Raw genomic sequence first — 19,038 nt, forward strand, 5'->3', positions numbered from 1 at the left:
TATCATTTCATTCAGCTTCCTATGACCTATATGCCCTTATATATGGCTTAAGAGGGCTGATCCTATGGACAGATTTCCTTTAGAGAACCGGACAGCTGATATGTGCTGCACGGTCCATGGGCAGCATGTATCAGGCATTGGCTGCTTGAAATCGGACAGGTATGCTTGAAAAAATACTTTAATAGCTGCCAGAGACCAAGACCTGCTGGAGACTAGTCAGACAGGCGGGTCCCCAGCAGCTTCTCCCCATGTGCACATAGGAAGATATCTGTCAATCTAGGGCAGAGGGGTGAAGAATCTGCCCAAAATCAGACTAGTCTGCATTGCTGCTTGGTCCCTGGTGGCTATTGTGCCTGCTTCACTGAGACTTCAGAGCTCAGACACAAGGGAAGAATGATTGAGGAGGGAGCTGACAGCTCCCAGTTCCCAAGGCAGCCTCATCAAAGACGCCACAGCAGCCTTATCAAAGACGCCAGAGCAGCCTTATCAAAGACGCCAAAGCAGCTTCATCAGCAACGCAGCTTCCACAGAGCCGCCGAGGGACGTCAGGACGGATAAGTGACATTATAGAGTATAAGGACCCGTAGACAGCCATACCATGGCCCCGTTGTAACCAGCTTCGGCCGGGTTAGTCGTGTTCTTTTTCAATTAGTGTTTGGTTGTACTGAGTCCCTGCGAGGACAACTGTTGTTACCCCTTTTTGGTTGCTTTATATAGCCCTAGCGGCTTCAAATGATAAAAGTTTGCTTTTCAAAGTTCAACCAGTCTCGCGTCTCGTCACTGCATCCTGCGAACCTGCTGTTACCTACACTTGGCGTAGTCAGCAGGATGCAGTCTCTGAGCACAGACAACGACGCCCCAGACCAGGGCAGGGCCGTGGACTCAACAGTTGACGAGGGCCCTCATTCCAGCATTTCGTTGGGGGCTATGCTGAGCAACCTGCCTAGATTTTCCGGCTCCAATACCATGCTATGGAGCTGGACAGAGCGAATGCGGGGGCTCTTTCGAATGTACCCGATGAATCTTGACATGGAAGCAGAAGTAGCTCTCATGATATTAGACAGGGAGGCTCGGAATTCAGTGATGTTAAAACCTTTGGGACACCGCAACACCTTTGATAAGGTTTTGCAGATTTTAGAACAGACCCATGGGGACCCAACCAACGTGGGAGAGATAAGAACCCGGTTGTTCAGTCGGATGCGGGGGAGGGGGGAGACCATCACCCAGTATATAGTATATAAATGTCCTCCAAGAGTTACACATGGCCATCGAAAGAAAAGACGGCATAGGGGTAGGACCTGTTGACATTACACTGCGTGACCTGTTGGTGACTGGACTGCGGGACCCGTTAATAAAGCAGGCATTATGGGAGCAGATTACAATGAATCCACGTATAGACTTTTCCGAGGTGGGAAGTCAAGCACGCACTCAAGAACAGGAGCAGGAAATGGCGGTCCCCGTGAGGAAGGTCCGGAGTGTGGAGGCTTCCCTGAACGCAGTTGAGGAACCTCAATGGGTAGAGGAAATGAAGCAGGAGTTGAAGAACATCCAGGGTGAGTTGGCTGAAGTGAAAAGAAGGACTGAGTCTAGGAGTGGACGGCCTAGTTTCAACCCTGGCCCCTGGGGACCCCACCCGGGGCGGACAGACCTCGCAGACCCGGTGTTATGAGTGCAGGGAGCCGGGCCACTTCACCCGAGAGTGTCCGCCTCCAGTGGGGCGAATTTAAATAATAAGACGTGCAGCTGGATGCACCGCCTCCAACTGGCGAATTTCAATAATACACGTATATATAATAGTCTAGAAACCCCGCCTCCAGTAAGGCGAATTTAAATAATAAAGGGGAACCTGGGTAACATTAACAATGGTGGGCCCTGCGATAGGGAATAGGGACGTGGAGACCTCCTGTGCTCCCCTGAGCCAGTGTCTCTGCACTCCTAACATTCCCTATGCCAGTTCCGCACCGGGCGACACACGCGTACCTCAAACCCTGACTCGCCCTGACCTAAACCCTCACTAGGGAATTGGTCGGTGCGGAAACTAATCCCACCACTGCACTAAACACACATGAGGAAAGATGACAAAACAGGGGAAACACCACTTAGCTTTGCTCTGTTGCATGCGCTCCTAGCAACAGAGCCAACAACCTGCATGCATCTTCTCCTCCACCCGGATCCATCACCATAACTGGATCCTTCACCATAGTGCAGCCTTGGAGCAGAGTCCACCACCAATTGCAGAAGTCCAGTAACAGAGTCCCAAAGATGATTTCAGCTCCTGCCCAAAAAGTCAAGCATGCTTGAGTCCAGCTCTCAGCAGCCAAGTCCCGCATGCAGAGTGCAGCTATCTCCATAGCTGCCACTCCACCAAGCCATGCAAGCACTTCCTGCCGACACCATAAACTGTGACTCCACCACGCCATGCCAGCCCTTCTTGCAGACCACATAGCTGCCACTCGTCCCCTCTGGCTGGGCTGCACAGGACTCATGTTCAGCTCCTTCCTCACCCACGCTTACTTCCCAAATGAACACACAATCAATATCACCAACAATGATTGCACACATCTAGCTATCTTTTATAGATCCTCACACCTGATTTATAATTAAGTGCACATTAAAACTAAAGTGTGATACCATTAACCACCACCGGTACATCTTAGAACAAATGACACCAAGTGTAATAATTCTAATGGCCACCGGGGGCAATCAACCCACTTTGGCACCAAGCCAAAGGAAAAAAGTTCACTTTGTCCATTTAACTTGTCAGATCCAGCCTGGATCATGATACCCACCCCAGCGGCCATTAAACTAGAGGGCTCCGGGCTGGGGGGATGCCGCCCGGAGCCAGAAACCATGATTAGTGGTGGTGGAAGTCCCGAAGATTTGGTCGCAAAGTGTCTGGTGGTATAGGCAGAAGTCGAGGGCCATGCCGTCTGGTGCCTGGTGGATACGGGGTCACAAGTAACAACAATGCCTGCAACATATTTCTGGCAGAATTTCCCCGAGGCAGCGAGACCCCAGTGGGGGCCCAAGATCAGACTGGTAGCCACCAATCAACTACCGGTCCCTGTTGCCGGGGTGGTGTGGGTACAGATGACGCTGTGCGGTAAATTCCTCGGACACAGAGGAGTGGTTCTGACCCACGGAGAAACTGATAAATAGCACCCAGTCATTCTTGGCACGAACATACTGCGGGAGTTTGGCAACCTACTCCTCAATGATCCCACGTATGAGACCTTGAAACAGTGGGGTTCCCGCACGGCCCAAGGACAGGTATTCCAGCAGTTGGTGCAGGAAGCATGAGTCCTCCAGGACTGCCAGGAGGGTGAGGCCCTGGGCAAAGTCATCGCGCCAGTGTCTCCCCTGCTTGTACTTCCCCATAGACAGACAGTGAGTAGCCATGCCCATCCGAGCCCCGATACCATTGGAAGGCGTGGAGATGCAGGTGGAGCCATGCTACTTGGAGCGCTTACCCCCTGGCATACTGGTGGCTCGCTCCCTGACCACAATGCAGAAGGGGACTGTCCTGGTGCGCTTCGTCAACCTTGAAGACCAAGACATCACCCTGAAACCCCAGACAGAATTGGCCAAGCTAGTAAGGCCTTTTGAAGAAATACTACCGGCCCCTGCAGTTCAATTGAGAGTGCAATCCGAGGACCCCAGGGCAGTAACTATCCGTACTCTACAGGCTACCGAAATTTCAACTCAGGTAAAGGGTCGAATCATCCTGGAACAAATGCGGGCCGAACTCTCCGGACTAACTGCAGCCCAGCTCTCTCAGATAAAAACACTGCTCGGACAGTACCACAAGGTATTTGCTAGTCATGAGGAAGATTTTGGATGTACCACTGCCATCACCCATGGAATTCCCACGGCAGGAGCAGCCCCCATCCGCGAATGATATCGACAGATTCCTCCACAACTCTACCAAGAGGTGAAAACTTTGCTGGGCCAAATGCTACGAAAGGGAGTGATTCGAGAAAGCCAAAGCCCCTGGGCGGCTCCTACTGTGTTGGTCCGTAAAAAGGATGGCACCTTACGATTCTGCGTGGACTATCGAAAGCTGAATGCTTGCACTATCAAAGACTCGTACCCACTACCCCGAATAGAAAAATCCTTGTCCGCCTTGGGGAAGGTGACGTACTTTTCTACTTTGGACCTGGTCAGTGGGTACTGGCAGGTACCCATGTCAGAAGAAGACATGGCAAAGACGGCGTTCATACTTCCTATGGGGCTATTTGAGATTAATCGAATGCCGTTCGGACGGGCCAACGCCCCGGGGACCTTTCAGCGGTTGATGGAGCGGTGTCTGGGAGATCTCAATTTTGAGGCCACGTTGATATACCTGGATGATATCATCATCTATGCTGCCACTTTTGAGGACCACCTGAAGCGGTTGGAGCAGGTACTCAGACAGCTGCAAAAGTACGGGTTGAAGGTAAAACCCCCAAAATGCCATCTATTTTGCACCCAGATCGAATATCTGGGTCATGTCGTCTCAGCGGAGGGCGTAGGCCGTCCCGGGAAAAGGTTGCTGTCATTCAGGGATTGCCTACCCCGAGACAATAAAAGACGTGCAGGCCTTCCTGGGGTTGGCCAAATACTACCATCGTTTTGTAAAGAATTTTGCATGCCGGGCTCGAACCCTGCACGACCTGCTGAAGGGGGCTCCCGCTGAGGCAAATGGATGAAAAATCCAGTGGCGACAACCTCAAGAAGAGGCCTTCCAAAGACCTTAAGGCTGCGCTTTCGGATGCTCCAGTGTTAGCTTATGCGGATTTCTCGCAACCGTTCATCCTGCACACTGACGGGAGTCTTCACGGGCTGGGGGCTGTGTTGTCACAAGTCCAAGATGGCCAGGAGAGAGTGATGGCGTATGGAAGCCACTCACTCCATGATTCCGAGCGCAAACCTGACAATTACAGCTCCTTTAAGCTCGAGCTCCTCGCAGTAGTGTGGGCTATGATTGACCGGTTCCCAGAGTACCTGGCGGGCTCCGAAGTAGTGGTACGGACCAACAATAACCCGCTGGCCCATTTGGAAAATGCCAAACTGGGAGCTCTGGAACAAAGATGGGTGGCCCGGATGGCGAAATCTATTATATAAAGCTCAAGTGTGTGTATGTATGTATGTGTGTATGTGTGTATGTATGTATGTCCGGGATAGGCATCCGCTCCGTCGCAGCTACAGCCACAAAATTTGGCACAGTCGCACGTCTGGACCCTGAGAGCATCCTAAGCTATGTTGTGAGGTGAAATTTTAACCCTGCGCGTTCAAATTCACCAAACAATTTTGCCCCTATCTACATACTGGGGAAAAAGTGTGTGCGTATCAAGCCCCGCCCCTCATTATGATGTCATAATGCCTCTATCTACATAATGGGGAAACAGTGTGTGCGTATCAAGCCCCGCCCCTCATTATGATGTCACAATGGTTGCCATGGCGACGCTGATGTTATCATAGAGGATATGTAGGATGGGTATATAGGCATGGGACTATGAGATGAAGGATGTGTGATGGGTATATGGGCACTCGACTATAGGATGGTGAATATGTATGATGGTCACATGGGCATGGGACTATGGGATGGAGAATATGTATGATGGGTATATGGGCATGGGACTATGGGATGGAGGATGTGTGATGGGTATATGGGCACTCGACTATGGGATGACGAATATGTATGATGGGTATATGGGCATGGGACTATGGGATGGAGGATGGGTGATGGGTATATGGACATGGGACTATGGGATGGAGGATGTGTGATGGGTATATGGGTACTCGACTATGGGATGGAGGATATGTATGATGGGTATATGGGCATGGGCCTATGGGATTGTGGATATGTATGATGGGTATAAGGGCACGGGACTATGGGATGGAGGATAATTATAATTTGCTATAACTAACCACAGTTAGCTACTATGCCCAGGCAGCGCCGGGCTCTTCAGCTAGTTCAGCTATAAAATTATCTATAAAAGAGGGGCCGAGAATGTACACGCTGATGCTCTCTCCAGGATTTGACATACAACCCCAGGGAAGAGTCGAGATGACGAATTAGAAGGGGAAGAGATACCGTTCGCCCTCACCGCTGCCATGCTTACAGCTGCCACCCAGGAAGTACCTCCCACGGAGACCCTAAGGGGCATGCTGGAACAATCCCGGGATAAGTGGATCCAACAGCAGCAAGAAGACGAAGAAATTGGGCTTCTCCGGAAATGGGTAACCGCTGGCAAACTGCCCACTGACTCACAAAGACAGACTTTGACTCAGGACATGTCGCTGATGTTACGACAATGGGAGAGACTGGTTATCCGAAAGGGACTATTGTATCGTAAAATGACATCACGAACAACATCTATGATGAGTTGGCAGGTAGTTGTGCCCGGAGCCCAACTTAACAAACTGGCCCGAGAAGCCCACAAAAAGGGGCTCATTTTGGAACTCAAAAGACCTTGCAATGGTTACAACAGAAAATTTACATCCACGCTTGCATGCTGTTGTGGACGAGACTTGCCGGACCTGTCACCTATGCGAATTAGCTAAACCGCCCGCACAGCAAGCTCCAGTATAAACAATCGTGACCTCAGCGCCCCTCGAGCTTCTGACGGTGGATTACCTGACCATTGGTCCCACATTCCAGGGGTATGAACACTGCCTCGTCATGGTAGACCATTTCACTAAGTTCGGCCGCCTCCGCAATTTGTAGAAACTTCATACAAGTTTACGGCTGCCCTCAACGGATACATTCTGATCAAGGAGCATGTTTTTTGGGAAAAATAATGGAGGAACTACACCGTCTCTACGGTATTGATACATCCCAGACCACGCCATACCACCCGCAGGGAAACGGGGCCTGCGAACAATTTAATCGGACATTAATCCAAATGTTTCGTACTCTGGAGAGTGACAAGAAGGCCGTTGGCCCGAATATGTCCCTGTACTAGTATGGGTCTATAACAACCGAGTACATCGAGTTACCGGCTATACCCCTTACTCCCTGTTGTTTGGACGCAAGGGCAAGGGGATCACGGAGGTAGAGTTGGACCCAGAGGAACCTGAGCCCTGTACTGGGGTATCATCATGGGTTCAAAATCACCGGCACAGACTGCAAACTCTTCATCGAATCATACATACCAAACTTCAAGACTTAGAACACCCAGGAAAGAGTTCATCTCTACCTCCTGACCTCCAAAGTGGAGACCGAGTACCCATACTAGACCAATGTCCCCAGAACAAATTAGAGCCACGCTGGGAAGAGGGTCCCTATCGGGTCCTGCGCCGTATAAACCCTGAAGGACCTGTGTACGAAATACGACCTGAAAAAGATGAAACGCTGCCTACCCGCATAGTGCATCGGAATATGCTATGCCCCTGTATTTCCACCGACCCGAAACAACCTGAACCTGTTCCTCAGGTCTCTGAACCATTCTGGGACTCGGACGACGAAGAAGACTTTCCCACAATAACCAGGGGCTCTCTACTCAATGACAAACCAACTGACACCATTAGCCCGCCTGAACCAGCTAGCCCACCACTGGTCACCACCCCAGAAGACTCCACCCTCGTCGAACTAAGATGCTCTGAGCGGTCAACAGCCAGTAAACCCCCCGAACGATACAAAGAGGACCAGTTCCTTTGGCAACGAAAACTGACACCTCCGCAGACCAGCCCAAGTAGACTAAGGCCCTCGCCTGTGGACTGGCAAGCTTACAGGATGGGGGAGTGTAGGGAGGAGGACCCCCACAGAGTGTCCGGGCCAGAACCAAGGGGACCGCCATCTGAGTTCCTAAGGAAACAGTACCCGGGGAACAGAGGAGGAAAGTGGACTGTTGAGAGTGACAGGACAGCAAGGGGAGGGGCGAGTATAAAAGGGACAGGGAGAGCGTAGAGGAGTCAGTTGGTGAAACGTCAGACATGGAGCAGGAGACAGAGGGGGCGTAAGAGAACGGGAAGGACACTGACAGTTGAGAGAAGAGACCAGCAGCAGAAGGTAGATACGCAGTGGCCCTCAGGAAAGAGGTGCCGAGCTTACCGACAGGTGACTGCCTCTTCACCCCAATCCCGGGTTACGATCTGCCCCCGGTCATCCTCGGCCATTACCACTAAGCTCGAGCCCTCTGCAGCCTGTCCGCTCCCTCTTCTGGCTGCTGCCATCCCCCTTCAGCTCGCGGTTGCAGCCTGCCCACTGCCACCCGCGGACGCTACCGTTTCACTTCAGCCCGTGGTTGTGGCCTGTCTATCACCGCTCACAGCCACCTTCACCCTGCTGCAGTCGGCAGTTGGGGCCTGTTCCTCGTCAAAAGAGACACTCTGCACACAGCCTCAGGCTGTGCGCATGGCCAGTAAACCGCCACTCTTGAGCACTGCGACACAACCCTGCTTGGGGACAGGAGTCCCATTGAACTCGCTAACAAGCGCAACCCCGCTGTTACAACAGGGGGTTACTTCATCTCAGGACTCCATCAGGGCCTGTTGTGTCCCAACTCCTCCTGGGTGCTGGAACGCCCGAAGACTATTCCAAACCTTCAGCAGCTGGGCCAAGCGGCTGCGACGCCAAGGCAGCCTCATCAAAGATGCCACAGCAGCCTTATCAAAGACGCCAAAGCAGCTTCATCAGCAACGCAGCTTCCACAGAGCTGCCGAGGGACGTCAGGACGGATAAGTGACATTATAGAGTATAAGGACCCGTAGACGGCCATACCGTGGCCCCATAGTAACCGGCCTCGGCCGGGTTAGTCATGTTCTTTTCAAGTAGTGTTTGGTTGTACTGAGTCCCTGCGAGGACAACTGTTGTTACCCCTTTTTGGTTGCTTTATATAGCCCTAGCGGCTTCAAATTATAAAAGTTTGCTTTTCAAAGTTCAACCAGTCTCGTGTCTCGTCACTGCATCCTGCGAACCTGCTATTACCTACAACAGGATAAAAGTGCGATGGCAGGCAAGGGGCTGCCAGAACTGGGCCCAACCTGATTCACTGGCCCCATAGCGGCCGTGTGGACTGCCGCTAATAGTGATACCCCACTGCCTCACTGGTGTTAAATTGGTGGTTCTGGGGAAGTACCTGTAATATTCCTCGAATGATAACTGAACTATTTTGCAGCCATGCATAATGCCATATATTTCTATAAGAGGCTACCTAGCTATAGTTCTGATTTAAACATGAAATAACCCTTTGAAGCAAAGCCCTAATCTGAAATAGCAGCAATGGAAAATTCTGTATCCATGTTACTGATTAACCCTTTTATTAGATTATTTGCGTTGCTAAATATTGGCATTTTCCATAAAATAACAATTCTAGAGCATCTTTTGTATTTCACAGTGAATAAATATCTAGAGTTATAAGTTATGTTTTATGCTTTGTTCATGAACATTTGGACAAATAATCTTTACCACAAAGATTACCAGATATCCCTCTACAGATATTTTCTGGCAGACATACTCCATGCCACTAGAGATTAGAGGGGCCCCCACTTTCCGCACTCCTCCCAGTCAAAGACATGACAAGCTGTTTTAATGAGGTACTTTCTCTCCTCTGATTGCAGCAACCTCTCTGCTCACAAAGTCTTGTATTGATCATTTGCAAATAGCTTCACATCTCAATATGAAATATTGAATCTGCAATTAGCGCTGACTTGGCTCTCTGAGCAAAGAAATGGAGAAAAGGGTTAGAACAGAGTGTGATCAGAGCAAGCTTAGAGAAAGAAGCTGTCTATGGGGTGGAAATGTAATTTCAGTAAGATAAAATTGAAATTGCAACAACACTTCTCTGTGATTCTATCCATAGTCATGATAATTGCTATGTAAACCAGCTAGGAGATACAAAGTGAGTTTTTCACACACAATGAAGATTAGTCAAGTGCAGACACTAAATTATCCGTCACTTTCCCGCATCACTTTAGGAGGATGTCAATAGATGTCCAAACTGCTGTCTTCATTCTGTCCTGATAACATGACTAGATTATACTTCTTCTGTTAGCCAGTGCCACTAAAATGAAGACACAATTCACCTAATGATGCTTTAATTACTTGATTGAATAATGAACATTACAATTAAAATCTGAAAAATGTTTGAATACCGGTAGATCTTGTCTCTTTTTTCTAATGCTGTGTCTTTGTTGGTTTAATCTCACTTACAGCTCACAAGTGGTTTCATCAACATACTATCAACATAGACACAGCATTTTTCTGATTTTAAACATGTAGAAAAGGATCTGACGTTTAGGCCTCTTTCACACATCAGTTTTTTGCCTTCAGGCGCGATCCGGCTTTTTTTTGTAAAACCGGATCCGGCAAAATGCAATGCCGGATCCAGTTTTTCCCCATTGACTTGCATTAGCGCCGGATCGTGCCGGATGGCATTGCGTTTCATCCGTTTTTTGCCGGATCCGGCAACTTGTCTCATTCCGGCGTCTGGAAAAAACCGGCTACTGTAACGTTTTTTGTCTCCGGCGAAAAAGCCGGAAGCGCCGGATCCGGCGCTTCCAGCTTTTTGCTACAATGAAAGTCTATGGGCGCCGGAATGCGCCGGATCCAGAAAAAGACGGATCCAGCCACCGGATCCGTTTTTTTTAAGTCTGCGCATGCTCAGATCCAATTGGCCAGCCCCCAGGAACAGAGACGGATCCAGCAAAAAAAACGGATCCGTTTCTACAGTTCTCCAAAATTTATGCCGGATCCGTTTTTTCTAAAAATAGCCGAATCCTGCCTGACGGCAAAAAACTGATGTGTGAAAGTAGCCTTAGAGTGATAGACTATATTCCACCTTTGAGAAGAGGGGGAGATAGAATTAAATTATTGAAGATTAGGGAGCTACAATGGATTAAAAAATTAAACACACTAAAACCTTTTGGTTTAAATGTCGATTACAAGCTACAGATTACTCTATAAGCCAGTTGTAATAGATTCCTCTATGAGCTACTGTTTCTCTTCTTTATGATTCTGGGTTGTATTTTTAAGGTATTTATTTTATTTGTATTTTTGTTTTTTTCCGATCATGCGACTGATATTGGAATGCATGACTCCCTTTTTGAATGAAAACAAAATTTATGTATTTCTCAATAAAAACATGTTTAAAATTTTCTTTTGTTATTTCTATGATATTTTTTATGCATTTTTTTATTTATTTATTCTTTTTTGGTGAATGTGCCTATATTAAGATTTGAAGTAATGGTTTTTTGGAACAAAATATCCATTTCTTTGGGAGAGGTGGAGTGTGGGGCTTTTAGCAAGGTTCACCACTTCTCTTCCCCAATTTAGGTGTAGGTTACCTATCCCAGCTAATGGGAGGTGTCCCTATTACCTACATGGATGAATCCACTTACCGTGAGTCCCTTTTGCTATAAGCTACAAAAATGGCATTGCATTCATCTTTTTATTATTTTCTTTATTGAAGTTATTTTGATTTGCTGCGCTATCTATTATTGGTGCGCCTACATGTCTGAATTATGTCAGATAATGTTATTTTTTATCAAACAAAAGACGCACACAGACTTTCGCTGGGTTTCTTTCCCCTATTAAAGATGGCGCCGACACTGATTGTATGCTACTGCGCATGAGTGGGATTAATGTGATGTTTACATGTTGGACTTCCAGTCCGGCGCATTGCGCAATGTGAGATGCTGATACATGGCGCTATTACAATGGTCACTATGGGGTGAGTCATGCTCATTCATATGTTAATGCAGCTGCCGCTGATTTGATATGATAGGACATTACTAGATATTAATGGTTTTTAAGCGGAGATTAATATCTTTTCATCAATTGAGGCACTTTTGCACATTGCACCATAAATGCACTTTTTAATTGTTATTCATGTTTTGTAGAACTATGTATTGCACAATGTACATTATCTAATTGTTTGTAAATATCTGTATGATTGATGAGCTTTAAATAGCACTCACTTTGCATTGTTACACTGCTTGAGAAAGGTCCATAACTCCCAGGACCGAAACGTCGCTGTATCGGCAACTAGCCAGATGGGCTAATAAATAGCACTTTGACTGGAACTCTTTTGGTGTGCTGCTTTCATCTTGAGGATTATTTTTGAGGTTTGGTATATGCCTGGTAGGCTTGAACCCACATTGTCTATTCAATTTTTGTGCTGCTTTTTCCTTTTTTCACATGTAAAATAAATATAGAAATTAGATAGCACTCTTGTATTGTGTCCAGTTTGCATAATATTTAATTCAAACAGAAAGTTAAAGAAAATCTCTTTGTAGCATCAATCCTCTCATGTCGCCTATATGGGTATGCAGAAGGGGCGGACATACCATTGGTGCAGCCATTACAGTTGCATCGGAGTCTGGAGGTGTAAGGGGGCCCCTGCAAGGCAGCTAATAATGAGGGCAATCTGGCCTGTTTCTCCAGCCCTGAGGCTCCAGGGGGTCCATGGTCAGATTGCCCTCATGTGCGGTGGGCAGGGAGCGATCCCTGCAGCTCCATTGCCTACAGGAGAAAATGCCAGAGAAGTGGAACTGAAGTGATCCATCCTCTACTTCCTGCTAGGTGCTTTCTGTCTGAGACAGTAACAGGGCTGGATGATGTCAGCATTCAGAGCGCGACTGTGTCAGAGAGAGAAAGCTGCCAGCTACGATGCTGCTGTGGAGGGAACACGCGGAGAAGTGAGTGGTGGTGTGTGCTTTTTTAAATACATTGGAGGGAAGTTGGGAGAAGGCAATAATGGAGTTGGTGGAGAGTCCAATGATGGGGTGGTGGAGGAGAACAATGATTGTGGAGTTGGAGAGAGCAACGATTGGTGGTGGTGGTGGAGAGGGCAATGACGAAAGTGATGGAGAGGGCAATGATAAGGGTGGTGGAGGAGAACAATATTTGGGGTGGTGGAGGGGCAATGATGGAGGTAGTGGGGGAGAACAATGATTGCGGTGGTGGAGAGTGCAATGATGGGGTGGTGGTGAAGGCAATGATAGAGGTGATGAAGAGCGCAATGAAGGGGTGTTGGAAAGGACAATTGTAGAGGTGGTGGAGAGGGCAATGATGGAGGTGGTGGACAGGGCAATGATGGAGGTGGTGAGAGGGCAATAATGGAGGTGGTGGAAAGGGCAATAATGGAGGTGGTGGAGAGGGCAATGATGGGGTAGTGGAAAGGGTAATTTATAGAGGGAGGTGGTGGAGAGGTCAATGATGGGGGTGGTGGAGAAGGCAATAATGGAGGAGGTGGAGAGGTCAATTATGGGGTTGGTGGAGAGGGCAATGATGGAGGTGGTAGAGAGGGCAATAATGGGGGTGGTGGAGAGGGCAATAATGGAGGTGGTGGAGAGAGCAATGATGGGGTGGTGGAAAGTGTAATTTATAGAGGGAGGTGGTGGAGAGGGCAATAATGGAGGTGGTGGAGAGGGCAATAATGGAGGTGGTGGAGAGGGCAATGATGGGGTGGAGGAAAGGGTAATTTATAGAGGTGGTGGAGAGGGCAATGATGGAGGTGGTCAAAAGGGCACTGATGGGGTGGTGGCGAGGGCAATGATGACGTGGTGGAGAGGGCAATGAAGGAGGTGGTGAGGTAGAATAATGATTGCAGAGGTGGAGAGGGCAATGGTATGGGGTTGGGGGAGGAGAACAATGATGAGATGGGAAAAGGTAATGATGGTGGTGCCATCCTGTAGCATGTAAGCCCGAAAGGGCAGGGTCCTCTTGCCCCTCTATATCAGTCTGTGTTTGTTAGTTTACTGTAAGTGATATCTGTAATTTGCATGTAACCCCTTCTCATGTAAAGCACCATGGAACCAATGGTGCTTTATAAATAAATAATAATAATGGTGGTGGAAAGGGCAATGATGAGGGTGAAGAGAGCAATGATGTGGGTGATGGAAAGGGCAATGATGGTGATGGTGGAGAGGGCAATGATGGGGGTGGTGGAGAGGGCAATGATGAAGGTGGTGAGTTAGAACAATGATTGCAGAAGTGGAGAGGGCAATGGTGGGGGTGCTGGAGAGGACAATGATGAGGTGGTGGAGAAGGCAATGAGGGGTGTTGGAGAGGGCAATCATGAGGTGATGGAGAGGGCAATGATGCAGTGGTGGAGAAGAGCGATGATTGAGGTGGTGGCAAAGGCAATGATAGAGGTAGTGGGGGAGAACAATGATTGCAGAGGTGATGAGGGCAATGATGAACATGGAAGAGAGGGCAATGATGGGAGTGGTGGAGAGGGCAATGATGGGGTGGTGGAGAGGGCAATGATGTGGTGGTGGAGAGAGCAATGATGGGGGTAGTGGAGAGGACAATCATGAGGTAGTGGAGAGGCCAATAATGAAGGTGGTGGAGAGGGCAATGATGGAGTTGTGGTGAGGGCAATGATAGCATGGTGGAGAGGGCAATGATGGATGTGGTGGAGAGGTCAATGATAGGGGTGATGGAGAGGGAAATGATGGAGGTGGTGGAGAGGGCAATAATAGGGGTGGTGGAGAGGGCAATAATGGAGATGGTGGAGAGGTCAATGATGGGGGTGGTGGAGAGGGCAATAATGGAGGAGGTGGAGAGGTCAATTATTGGGTTGGTGGAGAGGGCAATGCTGGAGGTGGTGGAGAGGGCAATAATGGGGGTGGTGGAGAGGGCAATAATGGAGGTGATGAAGAGTGCAATGAAGGGGTGTTGGAAAGGACAATTGTAGAGGTGGTGGAGATGGCAATGATGGAGGTGGTGGAGAGGGTAATGATGGAGGTGGTGGAGAGAACAATGATGGAGGTAGTGGAGAGTGCAATGATGGGGTGTTAGAGAGGGCAATGATGGGGTGGTGGAGAAGGCAACGAAGGAGGTGGTAAGGTAGAACATTGACTGAAGAGGTGGAGAGGGCAATGTTATGGGGTTGGGGGAGGAGAACAATGATGAGATGGGGAGAAAGCAATGATGATGGTGGAAGGGGCAATGATGAAGGTGAAGAGAGCAATGATGGGGGTGATAGAGAGGGCAATGATAGTGGTGGTGGAGAGGGCAATGATGGAGGTGGGAGAGAAGACAATGATGGGGGTGGTGAAGAGGGCAATGCTGTGGTGGTGGAGGAGGGCAATGTTTGGGGTAGTGGAGAGGGCAATGATGAAGGTGGTGAGTTAGAACAATGATTGCAGAGGTGGAGAGGGCAATGATGGGGTGCTGGAGAGGGCAATGATGGGGTGGTGGAGATGGCAATGAGAGGTGTTGGAGAGGGAAATCATGAGGGGATGGAGCTGGCAATGATGGGGGTGGTGGAGAGGGCAATGATGGGGTGGTGGAGAAGAGCGATGACTGAGGTGGTGGAGAAGGCAATTATGAAGGTAGTGGGGGAGAACAATGATTGCAGAGGTGAAGAGGGCAATGATGAACATGGAAGAGAGGGCAATGATGGGAGTGGTGGAGAGAGAAATGATGGGGGTGGTGGAGAGGGCAATCATGAGGTGGTGGAGAGGGCAATGATGAAGGTGGTGGAGAGGGCATTGATGGAGTTGTGGTGAGGGAAATGATAGTGTGGTGAAGAGGGCAATGATGGATGCGGTGGAGAGGTCAATGATGGGGATGGTGGAGAGGGCAATGATGGAGGTGGTGGAGAGGGCAATGATGGAAGTGGTGGAGAGGGCACTGATGAGGTGATGGAAAAGGCAATTTATAAAGGTGGTGGAGAGGGCAATGATGGAGGTGGTGGAGAGGGCAATGATAGGATGGTGGAGAGGGCAATGATGTAGGTGGTGGAGAGGGCAATGATGGGGTGATGGAGAGGGCAATGATGGGGTGGTGGAGGAGAAAAGTGTTTGGGGTGGTTGAAAAGGCAATGATGGAAGTGATGAGGTAGAGCAATGATTGCAGAGGTGGAGAGGCAATGATAGGGGTGGGGGAGAGGGCAATGATGGGGGTGGTGGAGAGGGCAATGATGGGGTGGTGGAGAAGGCAATGATGGAGGTAGTGGGGGAGAACAATGATTTCAGAGGTGGAGAGGGCAATGATAAACATGGAAGAGAGGGCAATGATGGGAGTGGTGGAGAGAGAAATGATGGGGGTGGTGGAGAGGGCAAACATGAGCTGGTGGAGAGGGCAATGAGGAAGGTGGTGGAGAGGGCATTGATGGGGTGGTGGAGAGGGCAATAATGGGGGTGGTGAAGAGGGCAATAATGGAGGAGGTGGGGAGGTCAATTATGGGGTTGGTGAAGAGGGCAATGCTGGAGGTGGTGGAGAGGGCAATGATGGAGGTAGTGGAGAGCGCAATGATGGGGTGTTGGAGAGGGCAATGATTGGGGTGGTGGAGAAGGCAATGAAGGAGGTGGTAAGGTCGAACATTGACTGCATTGGTGGAGAGGGCAATGATATGGGGTTGGGGAGGAGAACAATGATGAGATGGGGAGAAGGCAATGATGATGGTGGAAAGGGCAATGATGAAGGTGAAGAGAGCAATAATGGGGTGTGATGGAGAGGGCAATGATGGTGGTGGTCGAGAGGGCAATGATGGGGTTATGGAGAAGAGCGATGATTGAAGTGGTGGAGAACGCAATGATGGAGGTAGTGGGGGAGAACAATGATTGCGTAGGAGGAGAGGGCAGTGATGGACGTGGAAGAGAAGGCAAAGATGGATGTGGAGTGGTGGTGGAGAGGGCAATGATGGAGGTGAAGGAGAGAGCAATGATGGGGTGGTGGAGAGGGCAATGATGGGGGTGGTGGAGAGGGCAATGATGGGGGTGGTGGAGAGGGCAATCATGAGGTGTAGTGGAGAGGGCAATGATGGAGTTGGTGGAGAGGGCAATGACAGAGGTTGTGGAGAGGGCAATGAGGGGGGTAGGGGAGAGGTTAATCATGTAAGTGGGGGGAAGGCAATGAGGGAGGTGGTGGAGAAAGCAATGATGGGGTGGTGGAGAGAGCAATGATGGAGGTGGTGAGGGAAAACAATGATTGCAGAGGTGGAGAGGGCAATGATGGAGAGGGCAGTGAGGCAGGTGGTAGATAGGGCAATCATGTACGTGGTGGAGAGGGAAATGATGGGGTGGTGGATATTGTGGGATTGTAGGGGAGGAGGACAATGAAGGATATGGGATGGGACAAAGGGGGACTTACAATAGATAAGGGAAGGGGAAGGAGAACGTTAGATATGGCTGTAAAATGAATTGGGTGGTGGAGGAGGGTTCTAAGCCCCTGATAACGTCCTCCCCATCTCACAATTCATTGTGATGCTATTGGGGACTTAAAATTTATTGAAGAGTGGGAGAGGGGGCGGAAAGGTGCATAGAACGCTTTATAATTAATTGAATTGTAGGAGAAGACACTGTCAGGGACTTGTAATCATTACACCGATGCCTCTACCTTGTGCCAGTCCTTACACTGGCTACCCTTCCACTCCAGAATCCAGTACAAACTTATTACCCTCACCCACAAAGCACTCCATGGCTCACCACCACTCTACATCTCCTCCCTCGTTTCAGTCTACCACCCTACCCATGCCCTCCGTTCTGCTGATGACCAGAGGTTAGCATCCTCAATAATCAGAACCTCCCACTCCCGTCTCCAAGACTTTACATGTTCTGCGCCAATTCCTTTGGAATGCACTTCCCAGGTCAATACGATTAATCCCCAATCCCTACAATTTTAAGCGTGCCCTGAAAACACATTTATTCAGATTGGCCTACCGCCTCAACACATTAACCTAACTATCCCTGTGTGTCACAGTCAAAAGTTTTACCATAACCAGGTTCCCCGTATCATGTTCCCACATGCTTTATGCATCTATCAGCCCTCTGTGTCTGTACTGTTACACACTTAACATTATAACTGATCCAAACAATCAGGGCAATTGTTACCACCCATCTTTCGTGGCTACCTTTTTTCCTCATAGATTGTAAGCTTGCGAGCAGGGCCCTCATTCCTCTTGGTATCTGTTATGATCTATGTGATTATTGTTATGCTGTAATATCTATCATCTGTACAAATCCCCTCAGAAATGTAAAGTGCTGCGGAATATGTCGGTGCTATAGAAATAAAATTTATTATTATTATTATTATTATTATTATCTGCAGGAGAAAATTCTGCTGTATATCCTAATGTGTTGACAGGAAGAATGCTGCGTAAAATACACACATTTTTTGCCAAGTTTTTGCTTTTGTTATGTATTTTTTCCCCCACTCCTTAGCATGGGGGAAAAGAATTGCAAGAATTGACATTGTGCAGATTTGAATCTGCTGCTAATCTGCAAGGAAAAAATAAGCAACGTGTGCATGAGACTTCCGGGATCTCATTCACTTTGCTTGCACTATAATACCTTGCATACTGTATATTCCGCATGCACATTGCCCTACATTTAATTGGGGAAAGTCACAGACTGAATAATTTATATTATATTTATATTATTGGGATTATAGTTAATGGAGGGAACAGTGGTGCTTATCACTTTATAATTTTAATGGTGGGGTACATATCTGTATTCAGGGAGGAGACACGTGTTTATACAATGCATGTGACTTTGTTATTTTCAGAATAATGCCGGCATCACAATAGAGAGATATATGGACGAGTGAGAGGCGTTAAAAAAACGCATTGCACACGGACCAATGATTCTCTATGGGGTAGCTCCCATCAGCCGTATTTTTGCTACGTATTTTTTACGTACCCTGACAATCGCAGCATGCTGCGATTGTCAGCGTAGTACGCCCGTAGTACGCCAATGCAAGTCTATGGGTGCACAAAAACAATGCATTACATACGGACCAGATGTGTGACTTGCCAGAAATACGCACCCGGTGTCCTTTAGAAAAGCCGGCAATTCAGTGTGCTATACAGTAAAATCACACGGACAGGTTTAATAAAGAATAGAAAGAATAGATATATACACATAGAATACATATATATATATATATATATATATATACAGTGGGGAAAAAAGTATTTAGTCAGTCAGCAATAGTGCAAGTTCCACCACTTAAAACGATGAGAGGCGTCTGTAATTTACATCATAGGTAGACCTCAACTATGGGAGACAAACTGAGAAAAAAAAATCCAGAAAATCACATTGTCTGTTTTTTTTTCATTTTATTTGCATATTATGGTGGAAAATAAGTATTTGGTCAGAAACAAG

Source organism: Dendrobates tinctorius, unplaced genomic scaffold (genome assembly GCF_039654945.1).
Source record: "Dendrobates tinctorius isolate UK_male_01 unplaced genomic scaffold, ASM3965494v1 ptg000183l, whole genome shotgun sequence".
Classification (NCBI taxonomy): Eukaryota; Metazoa; Chordata; class Amphibia; order Anura; family Dendrobatidae; genus Dendrobates; species Dendrobates tinctorius.